Source organism: Suncus etruscus, chromosome 8 (genome assembly GCF_024139225.1).
Source record: "Suncus etruscus isolate mSunEtr1 chromosome 8, mSunEtr1.pri.cur, whole genome shotgun sequence".
Classification (NCBI taxonomy): domain Eukaryota; kingdom Metazoa; phylum Chordata; class Mammalia; order Eulipotyphla; family Soricidae; genus Suncus; species Suncus etruscus.
The window spans coordinates 77,637,219-77,658,034 of NC_064855.1; the positions used below are offsets into that span (position 1 = coordinate 77,637,219).

The window sequence follows — 20,816 nt, forward strand, 5'->3', positions numbered from 1 at the left end:
GAATTACTTTTTAAAATTATGTTTAGGCTTCTTAATAACATATCATGTATTATTAAGGAAATTTAATGTTTTTAAAATCAGAAAAAATAGGGACTAAGATGAAATTATAAGTTGCTTGAGTATTTATGAAGTACAAGGTTCTGGGCCAAGTTCTAAAGAGTTATTGGAGAGGGCCAAAGATATAGTTCAAGGGCAAACTATATGTTTGGCAAATATAAAGCTGTAATCACAGGTGCTTTAAAATAAAAAAAATGATATTAAACACAAGGATCACAGAAGAAATTTAGGATAATTTTCAAATCAGATAGTTACTAAAAAATATAAAAATGAGTAAATTAAGGCAACAAATTACTGCATTTCAAAATTTTTGTGGGCTGGCTAGTTAGTTCTGCTCAATTGATCACAAGTCATAAAGTCCTACAGTAATTCGGGGTTAGTCCTGTGAGGTGTGCTCTGGACCCAAAGAGAAAATCTATGAAATGACAGAGTTGCCAGAGCCTTTCTCTATTTGTTCTTTCATCCTTAACTTATTGACATGATGGTAGAACATTCTAAGAAAGCAAAACCAAATATTGGAAGTCTTTCTTAGATACCTGCAGAATCAGCTCTCTCTTCTCTTGTATATAAATAAAGTCAAAGATTAGCCCAACTGAAAGTGGTGAAGAAGAATCTACAGAAAGAACTGTAGACCTTTGTCACCATTTAATTTATTAACTTCTCTGTTGCAGAAATTCAATTTTTGAATTTTAAATATAAGTACTAATAACCAGAAAGTACTAATAGAATTAATAAAATGCTAGTATAAGTCAGGTGTGTTTATAAGACTTCTAAATGTAGCATTTAATAGTCACTTTAATTCTATGAATTATTATGATCAATGTTTTCTTTTATAGGTGATAAAACTGTACACACAAAGATTAAGTAATTTACCTATAGGGCTGAAGATCTGTGGCAAAGTGCAGTATTTGAAACCTTGGTTCAATTCCTGGCACCATACATGTGCTCAGACACTCAAAATAATATATACAATAATGTACTTTGTGAATCATAAAACATAATTAAGACCCAAGAAGTCTATTTACAAATCTCAGTGCCTTATACACTACACTTTGATAAATCCACAGTGAGTTTAATGAAATAATTTTCTATCGTGATCATAACATAGTATCCACAAAACTAGTGGTTGAAACAACACTATTGTTATCTCCAGTACTATCTCTCAGAAGTTTGGGCTAGTTTCTCTGATTTTACAAAACTGAAATATAAAGAGAGCTTGATTGGGAAGTTCTAAGGGAAACAAGAAGCAATTGGCAGAATTCAGTTCCACACAGTTGGAAAGTCTAGGGTCCCTTTTTCTGTTGGCTTCTAGTGGGAGTCACTCCAAACTCGTAAATGCTTCTCTTGAAATACATATAGGCCCATTTAGCTCAAATCCTTCTCATATTTAGAATCAAATTTTCCCTTCTGCCTTCTATCTCACATGCCTTCTGTTCTGCCACAACTAACTTTATTCAGGGGAAAAAAGTCTCTACTTTTTAAGGGATCATATAATTCCAATGAAACATCCTGAATAATCTAGAATGAGTCCCCCTCTATTTTAAAGGTCTGTAGCCTTAATTACAGCTGTAAAATCTGTATTGCAATATATGTGCTACAGCACATCATAGATTCACAGGATTATGAAATGGACATTTTTGTATGCTTGTCTACCTACTGGTAGTATTAAGTGTCTTTGAAATTCAGAGGAAAGGAAGGTCATGGGGCTAAGAGGTTAGAAAGTTTTCAGGGCAGTAAAAATATGAGTTGGCTTTTAAGAGATGCTCTTTATGCTGGAAAGGAAGAACTAGATGCCCAGGAGGGAGTCTATTTCAGATAAATAATAAGAATTGCTGGAGTAAAAACACATGGGAATGTATAAGGCATTTGCAGTAAGTAATAATGATTAAGCTGATGGATTCATATAAGCAATTGATGTAGGGATAATGTCAGTTAAGGTCAGCTGGTGGAGAACCAGAAATGCCGCATGAAGGAATTTGTGTTTTATTATACAATCAACAGGAAGTCATTTTTAATAATAAAAATATAAAATATCCTTTTGTAAAATAAAATATAACCATATAACAAGTATATAGAAAATATAGGGGTGATGGGGAAGAGCATGATGACAATGAGGTAAACTTGGGGTCTATTAGAGGCATCCACCCAGTTATTTTTAAAAATAAGGGTAAAGAGAAGGAAAAATAGGAAGAAAACCCAGTAGGAGAGAAACAACTGGATTGTGGTCTTATTGATTAAAGGATGCATGTAGAAGAGGAAATTATGATCTTAGAAAAGGGCTTTTTGGGGATACATGGTTGAATGTTCCACAGAAAGTAATTCTGAGTCAAGTTAAACATCAGCTATGGTCACAATTTAGAATAAATGTGCTGCTCTCATCGGCAGTAAGTTGGTCTTGCTGCCTCCTCGGCCTTTATGAATTGCCATCTTACAGCAAAGATCCACAAATCAGGATCCTTGCTGTAATCCTCTTAACACCAAAAGTCACATCTCCAGGAAAAGGCATCTTCTCCCACCCTACCTAATAAGGGTTCATATTAATATTTGAACCTATTTCAAAACAGTGGTTTACTTATTGTCTTTAATTTCTATACTTGAAAATTTTACAGCTCCAATTGCTTCTACAGAGTCTGTCTACTTGTGAAGGTGTTTCTTCTATGCTTCCTCATCATTTTTATTTTAATACACGATTTTTATAGGCTCCAAATTCTTCTCAACTTTAATCTTCCAGAGCATCTCTGCCTCTCAGAATTGACATATATATATATATATAGTAATAATAAAAAAAATTCCCAACTGCACAAGAGGATGGATTAAGAGATCATTTTTGAAGGCACTTCTTAATAAACATTCTTTGGCAAGCCTGAGATTTACAGGGGGCCATCATCAAAGCAGCCATGTAAATGGGAATATTGACAACTTTCCTCCTTAAAGGCAGAGCAAAAAGGATTTATATGCTTCAACCACAGCTCCCTTGGGAACTCAACAAGGGACTTATTTTGTTTCTCTTTTAATAGCTTCTCTTGGGTACTTTATGGACCAGTTCTCTCATCTCAAGTGTCTGATCCCAAGACATAAATTAATTTTAGATGCACCTTTTATCCATCTCATCTGCTAAGGCAATATTCATTGTTTGTTTTGGTTGTCATGGAGATAATTGACTTCCTGTCATAGCAGGAGTCTTGTTTGGGGGGTCTTATAGTGGTATGGGTCAAGAGATTCTTTAATTTTTACACAGTGAACAAACCTATTTTCATCAGTGGAGCATTTGCATAGATCTCCCACTTTTAATTTGGATGAATTTTTTTTATTGTTTTGTGAAATTACTCTTTCTTTTTAAATTTGTCATTACTTCCATTTTTAGGTTTAACCTTGACTCTTTGAGGTGCTGACTGAAATGACAGCAAAGGCAATCAGTCCATTTATTACTATTTTGTGGGATGGCTGGATATAGTCTCTGACTGGAATATTCTTGAAAAAAATAGATGAAGAATCTGAGAAAATGGAACATTATAGAATCCTATTAAGGTAGGGAGAAAGATCACACGTTATCAAGACTAGAAACACTTTGAATACCAGTTCATGAAACAATCTCCCAATAAACCAAGTTGGGCTGTTAAAGATTGGTTCCCTCTCGAGTTTATTTCCATTTCTAATATTTACAAGGAAGTTGTTGGATTTTACTAATAAAGCTGGTAGCCTGAATGTTTTTTAAGTACAATGTGAAAATTAGTTCATGGATATCAATTTTAAATATTCTTCTTAAGATTTATAATAAAACAATAATATAGATATTTTAGGTATGTTCCCTTTTATGTTGTACATTTTGGCTACCACCAAGCTTTATACATTTTCTGTAAGAAATTATTCAAAAACCTATAATCATATTTTAAAACAAAAGTGCCAGAAATACATCATATTTGTTGTATTAAATTTTTGAGCATCATATAAGGTTGCTATTCCAACCCATTTAGAATATATACATACAAAAACACATTGCATAGCAATTATCTATAGTATTAATACTTTTGCTAAAATAATTTTTGTTCAAAAAGCTATTACCAAAATAAGAAAATTAAATCGATGATCAGAATGAGAATTCTTAGGAGCAATAATAATGAAAAAACTTTAAGAACCTACTTCAGTTCTTTTAAGTGCACAGCACAAAATCAATTTGCAATGACCCTGAGAATCAGCCTTCCCCACCACATGACAACAAAAGAAATGGGGAATGAAAACAAATTAAAGTAGGTTCTTAAAAGTCTTTTTTCCCTTCCAAAGATTTAAGGATATCTTTCAGCCATGAAACTTTTAAGGGCAGCTCTTTGAATTTTTGTCAATAACATTATATATTCTTACAGTAATGGCTTTTGGGCTGACCCCAGAAGCTCATGGCTCACTTTATAATTCCTCTTTTTTCTTATTTGTTTATTTCACAATTCTTAGGGCATAATATGAATATCCTTATACTAGATGTTTGGACGTAAATAATAACTGTGAACTGTGGACATTTTCCAATGCAGGGATGACTAACGCAAGGCAGATAATTAGGTTTATGTGTTCAGAAGAATATGAAATACCAAAGAAACCCAAAATGGAGGGGGAACATTTCATAAAATACTCACTCTACATTAGTTCAAGAAACTCTTACAACACCCCAAAAGGGAAGTCAGGCAGTATAAACATATACATATCATTGTCATACTCATATATCACATACATAAGCTCTGCATATTATTTTTGATGTGTACACATACCACTTACATATATGGACTCAAACATTACTCAACAGTACCAAATGGATGCATACATGCACATACACAATGTAAGTATCACTTGCATAGTCATAACACATACACCTTTAGACATGCTGACAGACATGTTTTTAATTCGCTAACCTTAAACATGAGGTAAATGAGTCAAAAAAGACAAAGCTCACCAAGATTCCAAGACATCTTTTATTTCTGATCTCTCTAAATGCACGTTGGATAGTACCCAAATCTTGAATTTGCAACAAAGAATGTTGTGTATATGTCTTCTATCTTTATTTTCAAATAACCTGATATTAGATCTTTCATTCTTCATTTAATTTGGGTCTTTTATGAACTAAATAAATATGTCAGGAGAGTTATATTAAAAGGCCTACAAAGGGATCTGGGACAGTAGTATCCTCAATTATGGCAATGTTGTCTTGGTTTCTTATGTCTTAAATAAAAAACAAATGCAGTTTTGTTTCCCCAATTTTATTTGGCTTCCTATTTAGAAATTGCCTCGAAGTAAACCTAGAAAATTCAGTGCACAGTCTGAAATTGTGACTCAGCTTTTCAGGCAATACCATAGAACTTGATGTGGGTGATTATACAATAGGCTTTATGTCCAATTTTATACATTTCTTTGTACATATTAAACACAGGATACTATAACTCACAAATAAGAATAATTCACCTGTTTAGATACATTTGTAGCTAAACAAAATAAAACCATTCGTTAGTCAAAATAACTATGTGTTACATTATATTACATTGTGTTTCACATTAATAACTTTCATTTAAGCTTTCATGAAATTCCGGAAAGCAAAACAACATCTTTTGAGCTCACACAATTTAAATTTCACTTAGGGACCATGGAAAATGCATCCCTTAGAACACGCATAAGGCGTTTACAGGAAATGTGGTCCATGAGCTACTGAGCCTCTGTTGGTCTGAATGGAAGATTGCATTTTCATGTTTTAAGGTCAAATTACATCAGTTACTTTCCAGTAAAAAAAAAAAAAGCATCATACTAAAATGTTAATATCTTTTAAACCTCTGAGACTCAATATTGTGATCTCTCAGGATAATTTACTGAGGTGAGACTGATGAGATGCAGCAGCTGTAAATACCCAGTGTTCTGCTTAGGAGAAAAGAATTTCCAGGATAAACCACTTACAGAAAAAATTCAATCTAGCATCTTTGATCTGGAGGGCCTATGTTTAAAGATGGAGGGGGGGGGAATACAAAGCTTGATAGAAGCATAGAATTTTTCCACCTTTGTTATAAAAGTGCATGGTTTGAATGGCTGCAAAAACTTAGGCTTTTAATCAACATAGCATCACATAAAATTATTTTATTAAATCAATCAACTAAGAATATTGTGTTCCATTGTCTCCCCTGCTCCCCTTGTTTTTCTCCTATACAATTACTGGGTGTTATTGTTGGGTCTATAAAAAAGCATGCAAAATATATCCAATAAGCACTTACGGCACTCCCACTTTGTTAGGTGCATAATGAGAAATAAAATTGCAGGAAACTTCATATTTGCCCTCAAAGAACCTAAGGTCCAGCAGGAAAGATAAAACACTTGTGGGACTATTTAAAATCAAAAGTGCATTTTATAGGGATGAATAGGGTGGTAGAAAAATGCTTCAGGAATGCAAAGCCGGAGATTAGAATTTCTAGACTGCAGGCTAAAGAAGACATATGCAAAATTCCAACCATGGGAGATCAAACTCCCATTTCAAGGACATAAAGTTTAAATCTGTTGAGGGACATTTTGGCTGCAGTGGCAGATGTTTGAGACCCATGCTAGAAATAGGGAGAGTTAATGACTACAGGTGGTTATCATACCAAAATGACAACCAACAATAACAAAATATCCATTAAAAACCTGAGTGGCTTTTGCTTGATGTGCTGGCATGTTTTCAAACACTAAGAAAGGTTGCTCGTAAATGATCTTTCAAGTTGATTTCCTTTTTCTCTGCATGCTAGTGAAATGCTTTAATGAACATTCACACCATCTCATTGGAATTCCTGGAAAAACAGGTGAGGATGTTGCTCAAGGACGCATTGTTGCTTCCAAACAACAAACAATAGTCTTGAATCTCCTGGTGAGTTGGAGACCACAAAAGCAAAATCAAGGAAACAGTAGTTTGAAGTGTGTATGTGTGTTGCCGTTGTTATTGATGTTATTTTCCAGTTTGCTCGCTCAGATCTGGAATTCATGTAGAGTTTTCAGAGTAGGAGTGGATGGAAGACATTCTTAGACAGGGCTTAAAGTTTTATGAACAATCACATACCGTATATATTCTAGTAAAAGCCGAGTTTTTCAGGCACAAATTTTGTGCCGAACTCAGCTTATACTCGGGTCATACAGGTTATTTAACCCTGTGCACGCACTGAATCAAATGCACGTAGTCTTCAGTAGTCAGTCTTCTGCCGTCTGCTGGAAGGGGCGGTACTTTAACTCAGTCACAAGTCTCGGCTGAGCTGAAAGGTAGGCACCTGAACTGAACTGGATGCCACTGAACTATTTAACTCACAATATTCTGTGATTTGTATGTGACCGATATCAGTGATGATATCTGCGAACTCGGTGATGATGACAATGTCTATGCTGATACCCTCACATCAGATATAGCTGAAGCTCTGTTTGAACATAAGGATAAGGAGGAGGACGAATCCAGTTTTGAAGGTTTTTAACCTTTGTGATTTAGTTTGATTACCTGTTAAGCTAAGGTTTTCTGCACTTTATTTGAAGTTTTAAAGTTATTGTTGCTAGTTTACAGTTTTTCTTTAGCAGTAAATATTAACCTACTAATTCCTCAATTATTGTAATTGTTTTGGGTATATATTTTTATTTTTTGAAATTTATCAGTAGCTCTTCATTTTCCACCTCAGCTTATATTCGAGTCACTAAGTTTTCTCAGTTTTAGGGTAAAATTAGGGGATCTGGTTATATTCAGGTAGGCTTACACTTGAGTATATAGGTACTTTTTTTCTTATCCCCTTTAGCATAAGTACCTGCAATTTTCCACACAGAATGATGTCTGTGTCTGTTGTGTGAAAAAGTTTGATTCGATTAGAATAATTCCTTCCTACCATTTGTGGGAAAACACTATTGCTATTATTTCTGCTGAAGTCTGATTAGCCCGATTCTATATCTTAAGTAAATATATTATCTAAATTGTCAGTCTACAAGGAAATTAGCCATCACTACCATTTCATATCAGCTATCACTACCATTTTCAGATCACCTATCATGTTCAAGATTCTTTCATACATTTTTTTCCTCTAAATCATAATCTTGTAGGTTTAGTTTCTGTTTTTCTTGGACTTCAAAAATCTAAATGCTTCTAAGACCATATGTGTATCATACTGTAAGACTTTCTGATCCTAGATCATTGTTCTTCTCTACTCTGGCATTGGAAATATAACAGAAAAGCAAATTATAAATTTAAATTTAAGCAACACAAAAGTAGGGTGATCAGAGTCAAGGAGATAGGTTTGGGAGCAGGAATGCATGTGTGGGGCCTAAGCTTGATCCCCACTGAGTACTGCCAGCTGTGAAAGGTATGACTTCCAAACACCAATAGGGTTCTGCTAATGAACCCCAGAACTACTAGGACCAAGCACTGAACCTGTTGACCAATATCATTTGTCATTGTCTCAAAGACCCCTGAGGATTGTTTAGTAGTACACTGCTTTTCCATAAGACAGTAATTTCATAGGCATAACAACAGAGTTCCATGGTTCATTCACTCATTATATAGTATCCTCATACTCAAGTGAAATCTGAGCCCAAGCATTTTATAAATTCATGACTTTTCTCTATGACTAGACAGTCAATAAACAGAAATTTCAAATAAGACATGGGCATTGAAAATTATTGTGATAGTCTATAGTAAACAAATTTTGTTTTTTTAAAAAGTTATTGGATTCTAATAGATTTGAAATGAACACCACAGGTTAAGAAGGATGGATAAACATGAAAAATGAAAACATATGTTCCAAAGAGTAATAACTTCATTAAAATTAGAATGAAATGACTTAGATTAGGCAAAATTTCCCAGTTTCTTCGTTTTTCTTATTATTGTTACCCTTGATAGTGGTTTTTATAGAGTTATTTTATTCAATGTGAAAAAGATATTGAGTTTTACATGAAATAGAGTAAAATGGAAAGAGAGAGGAGTTATTCATTTCAATTGTTTAGCCTCTAATAATAGCTGAGTAGCTATTTTGCACTCTGATGACTATGTTGTTAAACAAAATACTCACCATTCCCTGCCCCTGTAAAGTTCTATCAAGTGAGGGAAAAGATGACAAAAAAAAAAAAGATAAATAAAATGTCTTGTTTTATATAATATGTTTTAAAGAGAAACATAAAAAGCAAGGATATGAGCATCTAGATACTTTTTTTTAAATAAAGAGGCTATTTAAAATGGGATCATATTAAAATACATACAAAGGCTTCAAATTGGTGGAAGTGTCCTATCCCCAGATTAGCATTCTTAATTAGGTGTTTTTTTTCTAATTTCCATGAGCTGCTGTATCAATACACCATAAACTAGGTGACTTATATCATAGTTAATGTGTCATATTTCTGGAAATTTTAAATCCAAAATCAGGTTTAAGTAGGATGTTTCCACCTAAAATCTGTTAGAGATGATCTGTTAGAAGTCTCTCTCCTTGAATCTTCCTTGGTTTGAAGATATTCTTCTCCATGGGTCTTCTTTCTCTGCATGTTGTGCTAAAAATTTCCCCTTTATAATAACAAATAGTGATATTTGTTGATACTCTTGACCTCATCTTAACTTGAACTTCATAAAGACACTTTTCCAAATACACGTTCATAGTATTGGGGTTGGGACTTCAACATATTTGGAGTGGGAATTAATTGCACAAGTTAGCTTTAACATTAATAAAACACTTTTTAAAATCTGGACAATACCATTTAGAAAGAGAAATAATTTAAAAAGTTGATTGCTCTCATCAGGCAATGGTGATGCTGTCTGCTTCTATATTTAATAAAGGCTAATTCTAGCCTTACAAATAATCCTAGTAAATTATTTAGTGTATGCTGGCAAAAATTATACCTATTGGACACAGATGTTGCCTTCTGTTATTACTCGTTCTGGGTATAGTAATAGGAATTAGTGATCTCTTAGGAATCAGAGCAGCAGAAAATTAAGCAGGGCAAAATTTCTTTAGTCCACCCATTGTAGCCTTGCATGCAAGAGAAAATGTGCTAAAAGCAACTTTGCATTGTCTCCCTGGTTCCTTACTAAGCATTTACTTGTCATAAAAAATAGAATATATTATTAAGCTAAAATTTTTCTTCTGCCAACAAGTTAGGGATAATGTATACCACTTGGATCAAGCTGATCCACATAAATTGTTTGAAAGCACAGTATCTGAGCATTTCCCAAATGAACATTAGTTTCCTCTATAAATTAAAACTGTCTAAAAGGGGAATTATTAGAAGAAGACTACCAAGCTTTTTATGGACTTGCCTTATCTTTTATTCTATATACTTTTCAGAAATGTTAGACATGACATGATTTCAAGCACAATTGGAATTTTAAATCTACAAATCAGAAGGGAAATGCAAATGGGAAAGATGATTTTGATGCTATATCTATTTTGTTGCAATTAGTCATTAAGTAGAAGAAATGAATTTCAGTAAAAGCCTTTGTTATCTAACACTTTATCAACCAGAAATATCTAGAAAAGAAAAATGATAACTAATATCCCCCAAAACAATTCTTCAATCTCTTAACCACAAGACTACAAGAAAGTTGTTATTTGTTTTCTTACTGGTTTGAGGAAAAGAGATAAAAATTGCGTCTTTGCATCAGTAAACTTTTTTAAACAATAGCTATTTATATATCAATCTCTTGAATATTAAATATTATCTTTGAGATTTTTAAAATGAATCCAATGGAAATGATTCTAACATTATATTTTAGAAACACTAATGACTTCGAATTTATATAAAGCCTAATAGAATATCAAAGTCCTTTCAAAGGTATGCTTGTGGATCACTGAGCCAGAACAGATTTGAAATGGTCATTTATGCCTGAATCCTTGCTTCAAGCATACCAGTATTAAAAATATCAAGCATTGAGAGAATTTTCAGGGTCTAGTCTTAAAAAACAGATTCCATTGAATCAGTGTTAAGAGGGCTTCCTTGAACTTGGGAGGTCATCAAAAATGTATAGAGTTGATCATGTTTTGTGGGCCTGGGAGATGATAGAAGAATAATTCTGGTTTCTTTCCTCATCTAAATGGGAACGTGCAAGAATTTCTTTGATTTTGAATATTAGTACAGTAAGTTAAAGAATGCCAACTATGCTGTAGCATTAGAATGGCCATAAAAATTACCATCAACTAACAAAATTTTGCTTTCTCACAGTTCTGGATAATAGAAGCTCAAGAACAAGCTGCTGGTAGAGTCAATTTTCCTGAGATGTTATATGGGGAAGATTGTCTCATTCTGAGATATGGGAGTGTCTATTCATAAAATAGCATTCACATTCTTTGTGCTTACAGCATCATCTGATTTAACTGTATAAGCTATAATTGGTGACCTGGCAGAACAATGAGAAAAAATATTCTTTATTCTTGAGATTCAAAGGAAATGACTGTATACATATAATGCAATAAGGATTATGAGAGTAAAAGTTTTCAAAATCTCAAGGAGGAAAATGGGATCCACATATATATTTCAAAGACCTACCTCGTACTTTGGGACATTTAAGGAATCATCTGATTAATAGCTCTGTAAGCGGTTGACTGCCATCATAATCTTTGTTTCTATATCTCCACAGACTATGATCCCGCAAGAGAAGAAATTTGTCACATTCACTAGATTTCCCCTATTCCCAGCATAGCAGTGAATACATAATTGTCGTTCAATTAGAACATGTTGAATGAATGAATATAACCCTCTTTTAAAGGCATTTCTAGAGCTAAGACACAGAGGAGATGAGTTGGATTCTTCCAGAATCATTACCTTTAGCTTTTCTGAGAAACCTGATTCAAATTTCTTGCCCATTCTGGCTAGGAGAAAGAAGTTTCATTTTATCAGGTCACACTTTTTTTTTTCTGCATTGCTCTATTCAGTCTAGTTACAAACTCTTCTATAGCTATCGGAGACAACTCTAAATTCATTTGACTCTCCATTGCTCAAAAGTGTTTTTGGTCTGATTATTCTGAATCCCAATCAGAAAGGTCCTTCCCAAGAGGGCAGCTGGCAATTAAGGGCACACGTGCTTTTCATACTTAACATAGCACGTGTAATTTTTGTTTCTTCTGATTAAATATCTGACATCACCCATTTCGTTAAATTTCTGAGAAAAAATTTTAGACTCAAACACAAAGTGACCTCCTAATTAGTGAGTGAACATGTGCTCACTTATACTGTGTAACTAAAAGGAGCCATGCCATGCACATTATACTGTGGTTTATGCAAATATGGACCGTATGTTTGCAGGGTCCTATTCCCTTCTATAAGACTCCCTCTGCTGCACTCATTTCTCAAGTCTCAGGAAAAAAGCATGAAACAAACATCAGAGACATATACCAACTACAAGAGGAATCTCAGTATCAAGTCCCCTCTTTTCTTCTGCAGATGATTTAAGATGAAGGTCATTCCTTTTTCTATGCTCTGAGTTCTCAAATAGTGCAGTGAAAGACAGGACAGGCAGAATAATCAGCAAAACAAAAGTTTAGACTCCATTTTCAAAAAGGTCATTCTTGTTCCCAAATTATAGATTATCTAAAGGAAAATTTTAAATTACAAAGAAATTCATGCAGGGTCATAAAGCTGCAGGTGTTGTAAATGGACTCTTTCTTAAAGAGCAGTCAGCCTTGCATCTTTTCTGTTAGAGAAAAGCTCATCATTACAGCTACCTGTGAAATGCTAAATATTAAGATGGAAGGTGAACTCTGTTCTTTCCTCATAAAGCAGTTTTTGCCTTTCCCTCTGTTCTTTCACTGAACTCATTGTTTACAAGTACAAGTTCAACTCTGGAGATGAAAAATCTGATACCATCAGCAAAAGTTGAACAAAATGAAAAGAGAAAAAATTCTAAACCCATCTGGACACCCATATGTTCTGTAGCCAAGAGGCTAATATAATTCCTTGAATGTTGGTTATAAAGCAATGTGATATGGATAACTGCTATGCACTGAGCTTATTTAGACAAGTGTTCTTTCTACTCAATAAACCTTTGAAAGGATTAAAGTATGATCACTCCTAATTATCTACCCATAAGTTCTTCCCTTCTTATATGAGTTTGACCATTCCCCACAACTGGTCCCAGCTTGATTACCTGTCCAATGGACCAAGTGATAGAACATAATGAAAAGACAGGACATTTATGGAACATTGAGAAGTTTAATATGACAAGGGTGATGAAATCATGACCAGACAGGAATCTGCTGAGAGATCAATCTGCCTAGAGATAGAAGCCAGAGTATGAATAGTCTTATATGCAATAGTATGGGCTTTATTTCTGAGCATCAAAAAATTTTTGGATTAATGTGGTGATTTTGCTTTAAAGGAATCAGTCTGGGACAGGCAAAATAGAATAATGCCTTGCATTGCCTTGCACAACCCAACCTGGACTAATCAGATCCCAGGAACCACCAAAAGAGGTCCCTGAGAGCAGAACCAGTAGTAATCCATGAATATAGTCAGATATGGCTCCAAAACAGACAAAAGAAGAATTATGGTAACAGTGTGCATAAGAACAGAAAAACTGGGGCCGGAGAGATAGCACGGAGGTAAGGTGTTGGCCTTTCATGCAGAAGATGGTCAGTAGTTCAACTCCCGGCATCCCATATGGTCCTCTGAGCCCGCCAGGATTGATTTCTGAGCATAGAGCCAGGAGTAACCCCTGAGCGCTGCCAGGTGTGACCCAAAAACCAAAAAAAAAAAAAAAAAAAAAAAAAAAAAAAAAACACACACACACACACAAAAACAACTATGGATGGTGGTGGTGATTAATTTAGTAAAATTCCAATGGCCTAGTAGAGAAAAAAGGGAGGTCACACTATAAGCAGAATAGGACCAGAAGAGCCAAATCGAACCTGTGGACAAATTTACACAATAATGAAAGTTACCCCTTTCTCTTTAAACAACAGTAAATTGTCAGATGATCATGTCATGGTATTTTTTGCAGTTCACATCAAAATAATAAAATAATAAATAATATAGATGAGAAAATATAGGCAATCATAGAATGATTGTTGAAGGTGGTTGTAGAAAGGATAGAGAGGACTCAAAACATAATTCCAGGGGCTGGAGCTATAGTAAGAGTAGGTAAGGTATTTGCCTTGCACACAGCTGACCTGGGTTAGATCCCAGCATTCCATACCTGAACCCACTAGGCGAACCCACCAGGAATAATTGAGCATAGAGTCAGGTGTGGCCTCAAAAGCAAAGAAATAATAATAATTTCATTGCTCCTTTATATCATTGGAGCAACTTTTTCATGTCTAATTTCTCATCTTAGCATGTAAGTTGTATTTTTGGCACTTTTAAAAAACAGTTTTTTCTACCTTAACTCTTGCTTTTATACAAAATGTAAAAAAGTCCTTAATTTTTGTTCCTTTGCATTATTTTTTTCTAATGATATCTCAGATTTCCACCTCTGAAAGGAACTGCAACAGCCATTATCACTGACTCTTTAGTATGGTTTATAATAAAGTTAAAACTAAATTTATTTTAACAGTCCAATTTAAATGCTTCTAGGTCCTTTTTATGAGCTTCTTTTAAAATTGGATACTGTAGAATGATCCTTGTGACAATTATCTTAAATATATTAGAGGAGAGAATTTGCAAGATGCTTTTACCCCCCAAAATTAGCACCTGGGACTAAGAAACAATATAAGGTTTTTTTTTGGGGGGGGGAGGGGGCACACCCAGTGACACTCAGGGGTTGCTCCTAGCTATACGCTCAGAAATCACTTCTGGCTTGAGGGACCATATGGGACAACGGGGGATCGAACCGTGGTTCATCCTAGGTTAGCAATATAAGTTTTAAGGCAATTGTCTTGCCCACAATGGGAGGCATCCCATATGGTTCCTGAGCACTGCCAGAAGTCATCTCTGAGCACAGAGAATACAGAAAGCAATGAGTACTATTGGGAATGGTTCCAAATTTCTCCCCTACGAATTAAATATGTAAAAATAATTTTAAAATAATAATTTTGTATACAAATACTAAAACTATTTGAAAACTATTGTTACATGAGAGAACTGAAAAGTCATGACTCAGCATGAAGTATTAGCAAATGAATAGTATGATAATAGAATTTATAAAAATTCCAGTTCAACAACACAACAGTTATGTATTGACGGTTTAATTCACTGGCTGGAAAGTGATTTCATTGGTCAGCTCAAGGCCACCCTTCAAGAAACCAATCCTGAAGAGCTAGAGAATACAATATGAATTGAGATATCTAGCTACTCCTCACTTAAGTACTCAGAGAGCTCCAGGCTCACTCACCCACAGCCTGAGATTCAGGAGAGGCTAAATCTGAGAAAAGTGTGAAAGAAGGAATTTGGAAACAGTTTGGAAAAGAATCAACAATATCCACAGGGTTGAAGAAATACCCTCACATCTTCACTGCTGCTTCTTAGATACAAACTTACTTTTTCAGAAACTATATCGGAAGCAGATGTTCTAATTTATCACTGTTTTTCTCTTTGTTATGAAAATGAGCAGAGGTTAAAAGAGAGCTGGGTTTGTTGGGCCACAATTTGGAGCACGTATCCCGCAGGTATGGAAAGACAGCATCAGAAGCCCTCACCTGTTTTCATGATGGGCTGCGCAGAGAGACAAGCTCTGAGCAAGTAAACAAGCTTGTCAGTTCACTCAGAAAGCAGCAGACCAGCTGTCACTCTGTTGCACAACGCTTAGTTTTTAATTTTATCCTGAAGACATGAAAACAAGCGCCCAATACCTCTCAGTTCTCTTAAGTAACAAAATGAAACAGAGATTCTTGGAATCACAAAGGAAAGTTGTAATCAGTGTGACTGAAATGTGAAGGGAGAAAAAAGTAACTAAGAAAGAAATATGAGATAACCACTCACTTAGGGCCAAATTTTCAATGGACCATCTTAATTTTGTTCACAGTTTTTAAATGCAACTTCCATTTTTACCAGTGTAAGCCTACATTTCAAAAGCAAATTGGATACCTGCATGAACAAGCAGGCAGTTAGGCAGCTAATTACTGTTTGCAATTCAATTACCTAATTACTGTGGGCAAGTGCAGGGTCTTTGTGCAGCAAACAGTCCCACCCACAAATATTGCAGATTTGATTAAGAAGGCTTAGGTGCAAAGATCCATGTTCACTGCTAATTCCTAATAAGTTCAATAGTTTTTCCCTCTGCGTCCAGGAGGGCCCTGGTTAAACACTCTTCTAGGCCTGGTATGAAGAAAAATCTGCTGTCAGCCTCCCGTATTGAAGATGAGGACAACCTGGAAATTCATCTTGCTACTCAACGTGGATTCTACACAACAGCAGCTTTAGCATCTTCCAGGAGCTTTTACAAAAGGCAGAATCTATACTTATGTGGCAGGGAAGATACCTGGTCACAAGGGTGGTTTTCCCAGGGTGAGGCTTATCCATTGCATTCTGGATGTGCTAACCCCTATGATTTCCCCAAATGTGAGAAACTGCATAATTTGGAATAATGGGACTATGTTTGTGATTTCCCCTAGGGAGGGAAATGTAGAATTTTATGTCTTATTCCAGGCTTCTGTGAGGTGAAGCACCTCCTGAGATGGCTCCTCAGGAAACAAGACTCCCAGTCAATAGGCAATAGAGAGGGGAGTTTGTGTGATTTCCTTGGAGATGAGAGCAGGAATGGTAGAAGGACCAATAAACATTCAGCTATAATGATCAGGCTTGATGCTTCAAGAGAAATCCTAAATAGATGATTCTTCAGGGGGAAAATATCCTACAAATGTTTTATGCAAACATTATTCAGCATATGCCTTAGGACAAAGCAAAGAGGATCCCTAAAGACTCCACAGATACACATCAGCTTTCACACATCAGTCCATGACATTCTACACTCATCTAGGAGAGCCATTTAACTGGTGAAATTTGTCTTCATCGGGAACTACATGTTCAGCAGCAAAATCATTCTGTGAATGTCCTCAGCTAGGAGTTTGAGCCCAATTAATCAGGACAATCTGCCACCATAGAGAACAATCTAAGAGAATTCTATTTTATGGTCTCTGCCAATCTCTACAGAGACAGACCACACTGATGCAGTTACCCAAACATAACTGAAAGGATAGCTATGCAGCCTGAGGGAGAGGCATTTTCTACTCCCAAATAGACTGTTTCAACCATCTCATCAATCTCATTCACTTTGCATGGTGCTGGAACCTGAGAGCTGTGCAAAAATGTGTAGTTTGTCTTCATAATATAGAAGAAAAGCCCTGCACTGAAATCAGGGACCTGACCCCAACACCAACCAGCTGTGTGACCTTGGGCCAGGCACTTAAGGCTCAGTCTCCTCATCCATAAAATGAGAGATTGAGTGGGCTGGTTTTCTAATTCCCCTCCAGATCCCATAATGATTTATCATGATCTTTTCATACTTGGGTTTACTGTGTCTAAACCATCAACCTCTGCAACATATTTCCAAATACTGAGTACAGTAGTTTGCTAGGTTATTTCCAAGTGTGGAGCTTCTAAGTCTCTGTCTCCTCTCAGTACTTCCCTACTGTAAATCTCATCTAATTCAGAAATTCCTACAGCTAACTTTTTTCACTGGCAACCTTCCAACAGTGTTTACATCTCATAATTTTATCAGGTAATATAAATGTATTTCTTGTGGAATTCCTGGTCATAAATTATCAGCCCACGATATGAAGCTTACAAGTGGTAAGTTCCGTTAGAGAAATAACTACACTGACAACTAGTGTGAGTGAGAGAAATAAAATGCCTGTTTTGAATAAAGGTAGGTGGGAGGGGGGAGGAGGAAAATGGAGGTCATTGGTGGTGGGAATGTTGCACTGGTGAAGGGGGGGGGTTATTTTTATAACTGAAATCCAACTACAAACTGTTTGTAATCATGGAGCTTAAATAATATTAATTTTTTTAAAAAAGAAGAAAAGAAAAGAATAGAAAAGAAAACTCTTACCTTAACACAAAAGACTAATTTTCTGATACAACTTTAAACCATCCCTAATGAGAAAGCCTTTCTATGCACATCCAAAATACTGATAGTGAGGTCAAAAACCACAATGCATCCTTTCCTAGAGCCTAGGGGTACTGATATCCCTGCCCAATAAGATAATCTATTAAACTAACATTTTCTATGCTTTCACTGATTCTGAAATTAAAATCTTTTTTTCAATGATTTTGCATTTAGTTCTAAATGATATTCAATTTTATTATTATAAGATAATTATAATTTAACAATTCAGTGGGATCAAAACTTATCTTCTTGAGGTTTGAGAGGACCAGCCCATGATCTGAATCATATCACAAAGAGTGGTGAGTGCAGTTAGAGAAATAATTACACTAATAACTATCATGACAGTGGTAATGAGTGAGAGAAGTAGAATGCCTGTCTCGAATACAGGCAGGGGTAGGGGAGGAGGAAGATGGGGGCATTGGTGAAGGGAAGATTGCACTGGTGAAGGGGAGGGGGATGTTCCTTTTATGACTGAAACCCAACTATGAACATGTTTGTAATCATAGTACTTATATAAAGCTATTATTAAATAAATAAATAAATAAATAATTTCATCTCCTAGTTCAGGTAATTCAGAACTCAGACAGAAAGAATGCAATCAGTACTTCTCTGTGAAAACAAAAAGAAAATGTTTTTTATAATGTTTTACAGTGGTCAATCAAGCTAAAGTTTGGGGACACCTAAATAAAATCAGCCATTCACCATCTAAGAGAAAAGACAATTATTACTGAGATAATAGAGTTTACTTGAGAAAGGAAGGACCAAAGATGGGGAAAGGATGATGAAATGAAACCTGGAGAATGTTTCCCTATTAGTAAGCTCATGGTCCTTACATCTTTGTCTTTGGGTTGGATTAAAAAAACTAAACTTACTCTAGGAAGGCCCTTGAAGGCCTGATAGGTGGGGATATAGAATAAATACTTAAATGTCATTTATCATGAATAAATATTTGTTGCAATATGCGTATCCTTGTGAGCAACTAAACAAGGTTAGAATGGAATGCAGACTTTTTTAACTTCTGTGTTAAAACAAATCAGTCTTTCTAATTAAGGTGTCAAGATGACTTTGAAAGGATTAATTTGGTTGATTTTAATAGATATGATGAAAATTACAGTTCCTTTTACTTTGTTAGAACATGGTAAGAATGCTACACTCCATTTTAATACCATATTGAAGAAGCATATGAAGAGTCAGAAGAAGTAGATAACATGATTGAAGAGACTTTGAACTTTGCCTTCTGGGAAATGATATAATTTTAAGTCTAAGAGGAAAAAAGGCCTCAGAGGGCTTGATGAATATGTGAAGGGCTGGTGTTTCCAAGAGGGGTTGCCTTGATTCTGTGTAGTGCCAATGAATAGACCAGGCCAGTGCAAAGGACATTATAGATAGAAGGTACTTCTAAGCAGAAAGGGACACGCAAAGGAAAAATAGATGACCTTAGAAGGTCACCTGCCAAAGCAGTTCAGGCCCTTCTGTTTGTTCTTCTTTGAAAAAGATTCAAGCATCAGATGAGTGGATGAACAAAGTGACCCTTATCTTTCTAGCCCAACCAAGAATCTGGTGCGAGAAGCTGAACAGAAAGAGAAAGCTGAGATGAGACAGTGCAAAGGGTTTGTTTCTGTTTTAAACAAGAATGGGATCACTCTTGTCTAGGGAATAGCAATAAATCACTCATTATCACAGAGGAATATTTTTAGTCTATGTTGCTAGCATACATATAAGGCACTTCTACAAAATTAAGACAATTAAGGCAGTCTTGATGTCACTGATATAGCAAGGCTATCACCTATAAGTAAGTTTTATTTTTTGCTAATGAGATACAAGTATCTTGTGTTTGCAACTAGAAAGCTTTTTTCCCCCGGTGTTTAATATGTGAATTCTCTCCACAAGTCTTATTTAAGGTTGTCATATCTCATTAACAAATTTTATTTTTGCCTGACCAGTTTAAAAAGCATCATGTTAATAGCAACTCTTATTAAACTTCATGAAGAAGTATGACTTTGCTTTGTATTCATTCTGTTGCTTTGTTGTTGCTAGTGTAACTATAATTTATTAAGATGTGATTGTCTTCAGTAATGTGACCATCTGCGTTATTAATACAAAAGCAAAACAAAATCTGCTAATTTTATCTTACTTCTACCCCTCCTCCTTGCTCCAGTCTAAGATCATATTGTTTTGACATGCCCAAGAGAGATGAACTTTTTCCCATTTTTAAAGATCCCCATTTTGAGAGTTTTTGAAGTTCACCTTTTCTCTATAGACCCAAGAGAAATCTCTACAACTCTGACAGTACACATCATAATCAAATGCACAGATGTCCACAACTATTAATTAGCAAAGGTATTGAAAGTATCAGAGAAAAGCATCCCTTTGTAGTTTGTATCCCTATACTCTATTTTGAAATTGTCTTGTATTACTGCCAATGAAAGCCTGGAGAGAGAGAGAGAGAGAAAAATATATTCATAAAGGAGTAATCATCTTTCATAATTAGAATATTAAAGCTGCTAATTTTTTATTCTACTGTTTAGGGAAAGATAGTAAGGGAGGAGTGTTGCTAGGACAGCTAAGGGGTGAATTGAAGTCCCTGTGTCCTAAGAAGGAATAAAATCAGCCTGTCAGAATGTTAGAAGAGTACACAGAGGAGATGTTAAGACTCCAAAGGCCATTTTTACCTGCTTTTTAGTTTTGCATGAATTATAACAAACAGTTGCTAAAGGAAAATGGTTATAGCAGAGGAAGAGACAGAAATGGCTTCAAATAAGAAGAGCCTTAGGCC

The 20,816-nt window shown here is 35.2% G+C and overlaps 1 non-coding gene across 1 annotated transcript; it reads left to right on the top strand.

Moving 5' to 3' along the window:
* The first annotated feature begins 16,390 nt into the window (after window positions 1-16,390).
* LOC126016789 (U1 spliceosomal RNA) lies at window positions 16,391-16,546 on the top strand. Its single transcript, XR_007498507.1, has one exon. It is a non-coding gene; the product is annotated as a U1 spliceosomal RNA (small nuclear RNA).
* The last annotated feature ends 4,270 nt before the right edge of the window (window positions 16,547-20,816 follow it).